We start from the raw sequence: 6,466 nt of genomic DNA, 5'->3' as shown, positions 1-6,466 counted from the left end.
AATAGTACCCTCCAGCAACTCAGCGGTAAGTCTGCCTTTTGTAATGTTCCATTATTAGTACCTTCCAGCAGCTCAGCGGTAAGTCTGCCTTTTGTAATGTCCCATTTATAGTACCTTCCAGCAGCTCAGCGGTAAGTCTGCCTTTTGTAATGTTCCATTTATAGTACCTTCCAGCAGCTTAGCGGTAAGTCTGCAAGCTTACAACGTTAGAAACTGAGTTTCGATGTTTGTGTTGGGCAGAGCATAGATGACCTTTGAGTAACTTTGCACTTAATAACAACTACACTATTCGTAGTGAACATAGTTCGCATACTGTGAGATAAGCTTCACGATACAAGCCATATGTTTTTAAGTGTTTGTTTGTTTTAGAGCAAACCCAGAATTTTACCGTAGACTTACTGCTGTCCCACCGTGAGATATTTTAAAGTCATAAAATTGTTTTATTTAGATGGCATATTGACATTGAGAGATGAAGAAGACATAGTAAGACGCCATAACTGTATTTTATATCGCTTTACGAAGATACAACTTGGACGTTTTTGTTAAACAGCAAATATGAGCAATATTTCCAAACACCACAAATTTAAGAGTTTAAGCCTTTTGTAACTAAAAAATAAATACCGTGAACTAACTATTCATACTGTTACGACAGCGGAGGTCACGTGATGCTAGTGACACGTCATGCGCTTCTAGAATTTTCATGAAACCTCGAGAGGTTATTAGATATGCGGTATTCTTGTATATATAAGCCGCCAAGAACTGACGGCAACAATGTGTAATTGAACTGCGGTCAGAGAGAGACGTATTGTTGAGTCGAGCACGTGAGACGTTCGTTGTGAATTATAGCGTTTGTTATAGCGTGACTGTGGAAAATAGTGTATTGCAAAGTTGTATTTAGAAAGAATAAACCAGTTTTATTTAAGAAAGGACTTGTATCGCTAAAGTTTCTTCGGAAAGAAATTATACGGAAAATTAACTAACGACCAGAGACGTAACAATACAAACATAGCAGGGCTGGCGCTAGCGGGAGCTGGGCCCCCTGAAGTATCTTTGACTCTGCACCCATTAATTTGAACTTGGATTTATATTATATTTGGCCTCACTATATGTTTCATTGTCGCCTCCCCCTTCTCCCCCCACCAGTTCAAAAAAGCTGTATCCGGTACTGAGATATTATTGTCTGCTACCTTCTATAGTTCGAAGAACCAACTCCAACGCATGTCACCGTAAAGTCAGATCATCTGGCAGCAATTGCTAATATACAGAATTTACTTAAGAAAAATAAAGTATCATTATTAGGCTTAAAACTTGTTGGGCGCACGCATCAACTGATAATACACGCTGGCAAACTTATCTCATACAAATCCCACTTACAATAGCACATCAGTTTGAACAACATTGTTAGCACTTTTTCTTGCTGAACATCCGGACAAAGTGAGTTTACACACTAATTAAAACTAGTTGGTTACATTTCACCTTTGTAAAGCCGTGGAAGTTTTTCTAAATCACTAATGATCTGTAACAAATGTTCAACGAACACAATTACAGGCTGAAAACCTTCGACAGTTCAGGTGTGTTGACCTTTTTTTTTTTAAAGAAATAATCAAAAAATATGTGCACGATGTTAAATAATTATACAGTGGAATCAAAGCGGTGATTAAATTGTAAGCTTAATGATAAGGCTTATCTATAATAACATCTTATATACGGTGAATATACAATGTAGTGTCTAGATACTTTCTGAAAAATATTAGATTAATCAAGCCACTGGACTGAGATTACACAAGCTACAGGGGAGATGTCTGGTATAACACTACCTAAGACACTACATGACTGAGATTACACAAGCTACAGGGGGAGATGTCTGGTATAACACTACCTAAGACACTACATGACTGAGATTACACAAGCTACAGGGGAGTTGTCTGGTATAACACTAACTAAGACACAACATGACTGAGATTACACAAGCTACAGGGGAGATGTCTGGTATAACACTACCTACTAAAAACCTCTCTTACATTAAAGTAAATATATTTTTTTAAAAACTAATAAATAATTTTGTTATTTTTCTTCCCCTTGTTGAAATATATAGTGAAGAAAGGAGGATCGGTAGGAAACAAAGTTTTACTGGGAAATGTTAATCTGAGTTAGGGTTAGCAACCTTAGCTCTTACAATAATATCTATAGAGTATATATGAAAAATAATTTTAATGATTAATTGTTCTTCACAGGGAAAACATTAAATACTGGGTCTTTTTTTATATATCACATCCTCGTGTAGCAGCCATACAACTGTAGTTTTTAGGTAAAACGTCGTGTTTCACACTTCGTGCGCTGTAATTATTAGAGGATTATTGATAACAGTCATATACAATTTATTAGAGATTATTTTTGTGATTTGACGTAAAACTTAGAGAGTAATTGGACAAAAAAAAAAAAAATTGGAAATGAAATATACTTCAAAGATATGTAATATATATATCTATTTTTCAAGAGCTTCTTATGTTTGTTTGTTTGAGGTTATGCACAAAGCTACACAATGGGCTCTCTGTGCTTTGCCCACCACGGGTATCGAAACCCGGTTTCTAGCGTTGTAAGTCCGCAGCCATGCCGCTGTGCCACTGGGGGACAACTTACTTATGTCTTCATACACACAACAGGTGGACCATCAGAACAAACAGACCGTGTTAACTCGTTAGTTTTCAACAATATAAATAGACCGTGTTAATTCGTTAGTTTTCAATAATATAAATAGAACCGAGTTAACTCGTTAGTTTCAACAATATAAATAGAACCGTGTTAACTCGTTAGTTTTCAATAATATAAATAGAACTGTGTTAACTCGTTAGTTTTCAACAATATGAATAGAACCGAGTTAACTCGTTAGTTTCAATATAAATAGAACCGTGTTAACTCGTTAGTTTTCAACAATATGAATAGAACCGAGTTAACTCGTTAGTTTCAACAATATAAATAGAACCGTGTTAACTCGTTAGTTTCAACAATATAAATAGACCGCGTTAACTCGTTAGTTTCAACAATATAAATAGAACCGTGTTAACTCGTTAGTTTCAACAATATAAATAGAACCGTGTTAACTCGTTAGTTTCAACAATATAAACAAACCGTGTTAACTCGTTAGTTTCAACAATATAAATAGACCGCGTTAACTCGTTAGTTTTCAACAATATAAATAGACCGCGTTAACTCGTTAGTTTCAACAATATAAATAGAACCGTGTTAACTCGTTAGTTTCAACAATATAAACAGACCGTGTTAACTCGTTAGTTTCAACAATATAAATAGAACCGTGTTAACTCGTTAGTTTCAACAATATAAATAGAACCGTGTTAACTCGTTAGTTTCAACAATATAGACCGTGTAAACTCGTTAGTTTTCAACATAATATATAGAACCGTGTTAACTCGTTAGTTTTCAACAATATAAATAGAACAGTGTTAACTCGTTAGTTTTCAACAATATTAATAGACCGTGTTAACTCGTTAGTTTCAACAATATAAATGAAACCGTTTTAACTTGTTAGTTTCAATATAAATAGAACCGTGTTAACTCGTTAGTTTTCAACAATATAAATAGAACTGTGTTAACTCGTTAGTTTTCAACAATATAAATAGAACCGTGTTAACTCGTTAGTTTTCAACAACATAAATAGAACCGTGTTAACTTGTTAGTTTCAATATAAATAGAACCGTGTTAACTCGTTAGTTTTCAACAATATAAATAGAACTGTGTTAACTCGTTAGTTTTCAACAATACAAAACACTAGTACCTGATGTTACCAAATGAGGTCCCCCTGTAGAACAGCGATAAGCTTATGAACTTAGAACGCAAAAATCTGAGGTTCTAGTCCCTGCGGTGGTCACAGCAGATAGCCCAATTTGACTTTGATCTGAAACAAAGAATAGTAAATGGGCGTTAAGTGGGGTAATTGAACTCGCCAGCGGTATATAAAAAAAACAAAAACAAGAGGGAATCCTCAATAGCCGCCGCTGTAATTAGACCTCAAATCGGTCAAGAGATGGAGCTATGAGCTAAAAGTTTGTACTTAAAAAAATAAACAAACTCAGAGCCGTTCTATGAGCTGCAATGCCGCGACTAAAAATGTTATTAATAAGCATATATATATATATGTTCGATCTTCCGTCAGTTTTTCAAATAATTAAAGGGATGGTAATATACGAATCCAACAAAGACTATTTATAAATTCTAACTCTTTGCGGGTTGTTCTGATCTTACCGCTACTGATGGGTGGAGACTACGTTTTTTGAAGTCAGTTGCTGAAAGGGAAAAAGCAAGCACCTGTTACGATGAATGATAATATTAAAGTCTTTGTTTAATATTGTCATCTAGTATTGTTTAATTCTAACGTTTATTAAGAGAAGTATCGTATCCGCGAAAAAAATAGCCTATTTGTTGGAAATTAAAAGGTTTAAACGTCTTTAAGATTACAGATGATAGACGTCTATCGTCCATGTACTATCTACAGTTTATAAATTTGAGGTCTAGATGGCGCTCTTTATTACGTCACAGAGCGAATACCCTTTTGCTAGACTAAGTGCTGAAGTTTACAGGTGTGGAGAAAGGGCGGGGATGTGGCAAAATGATTCTGTAATACGGGCTGAAGGGTTATTTATGATAGTGAGGTGACAGAAATATATGACCTGCATATGTAGTGATTAAGCCTAACTTCTGATGACGCCCATTACAGTATAATTTGTTAAAAAATCACACACTTAGTCAACATGACCTTTCTATCAAGTGTGTCATCTTTAAGATAGAATTTTTCTGAAAAGAGTTTATTAATAGCGAAATAAACGGGAACTGCTTATAAAATACAGCATATTAAAGTATATTAGAGCATCTTTACGTAATTATAACATGATTAGAGCATCTTTACATGATTATAACATGATGAACAGTTTTAAATACCAAACTAACCAAATTATTTAATAATCACGAAATGATGTCATCATGTCTCGAGGGTAATTAAACCTCCATTCATTTGTATATCATCATTTTTGTTCTTTCTTCTTGTTGGACCTGGTCAAGTGACTAGCGTGCCGGACTTTGAATATGACGGTCCATGGTTTACGTCCCGTTGCCTCAAAAATGCGCTCCGCACATTGACATCGTCGATTCGTTATAAGATTGACGTTAAAATCTCACTTTATTCAGTTAGAGTAGCCGAAATGTTTGTGATAGGTGCTTTTAACTAGCTGCCTTCCCTCTACACTTTCAAAACAATTTCACAGCAAATTCGGCATGTCTATGTGGTGAAATATACGAGCATAAGCCTGACTTGTTGGTTAAAACTTGAAATATCTTTCACGCCCCCTTTCTTTTACTCTGTAAATCACGGCAACATTTATAGGAGATATTATAAATCTCCCCTGAGTGGCGTAACTACTACGCTAGAATCCGGGTTTCGATACCCGTGGTGGACAGAGCACAGATAGCCCTCTGTGTAGCTTTGTGCTTAATAACAAACAAATATTGTAGATCATTGTTCGGGACCATTTACATATCTACACGCTTCTTTTCTCTTGTTGTCTGGTCCTAATTTTGTCACGTGAAAAGAACATATTTAATAAGTCATCTACTTGTAGATTACGTCCATATTGAAGCATATGATTTGCATTATATGACATTCGGTGCTGTGAAAAACTAAAATATATATATATTAGTGTTCTGATAATCAAGCATTGTTAGCGCTCTGTAATCTTATTTACGTTATACGAGTTCTAACAGAAAATCTGTCAGAAACTGTCGGACTAGTCTGTTACTGTCCGTAACAATGGACTGTCGATAAATGTTTTAGCGTTTCTTCATATAAATCATTAATAGCTTTTAATAAATGGTACGTCAAGAACTGAACATTAACACGGTATAACAATAAGCGCGTAGTGTCAATTAACTAAAACTATAATGTATTGATTCATTTTTGGGCTGGGACCGAACTCGTTGCCGTGGTGACCCAGGTCTAACGATCAACTTTGATAAACTGCACGTATTAGCCTAATTCAAGACGATTCTAAATTTGAAATTCATCTTATAAAATATTTTATACTACAGTAAACAATTGTGTATATTTTTGTAATAAACAAGAGGACAACGCCTTTCTTTACAAACAGTATGTTATTAAAAAAGTTGTTTTGTGGTTGGAATAAGCAACCTAAACCACACTTAAAAACAAGTTTTCGAAAAACCACACACACACAAAAATCTTTCGAAAAAACCATTCATGGAAACAAGCTTTTGAAAAACCAGGCAGAAAACCAAGTTTCCAAAAAACCACACATAGAAACAAGCTTCGAAAACCACACATAAAATTCAAACCTTTGAAATTAAATACGTCAGAACGGCTATTATTATAGGTATAGAACTAGAAAAATATAACACAATATATAAATAAATAACACAAAAAATAATGATTGTCCTTTTT

The 6,466-nt window shown here is 34.7% G+C and overlaps 1 protein-coding gene across 1 annotated transcript in view; it reads right to left on the bottom strand.

Moving 5' to 3' along the window:
• Positions 1-3,856, bottom strand: part of LOC106469772 (protein bicaudal D-like) — a 46,865-nt gene extending 43,009 nt beyond the window's left edge. Inside the window, exon 1 of the mRNA XM_022398331.1 lies at positions 3,794-3,856. The gene's annotated coding sequence lies outside the window, so the exon portion shown is untranslated. The remainder of the gene's footprint in view (positions 1-3,793) is intronic.
• Between the last annotated feature and the right edge of the window lie 2,610 nt (positions 3,857-6,466).

Source organism: Limulus polyphemus, unplaced genomic scaffold (genome assembly GCF_000517525.1).
Source record: "Limulus polyphemus unplaced genomic scaffold, Limulus_polyphemus-2.1.2 Scaffold3651, whole genome shotgun sequence".
NCBI classification, from domain to species: domain Eukaryota; kingdom Metazoa; phylum Arthropoda; class Merostomata; order Xiphosura; family Limulidae; genus Limulus; species Limulus polyphemus.
This window is presented reverse-complemented; position numbering and strand designations above follow the sequence as displayed.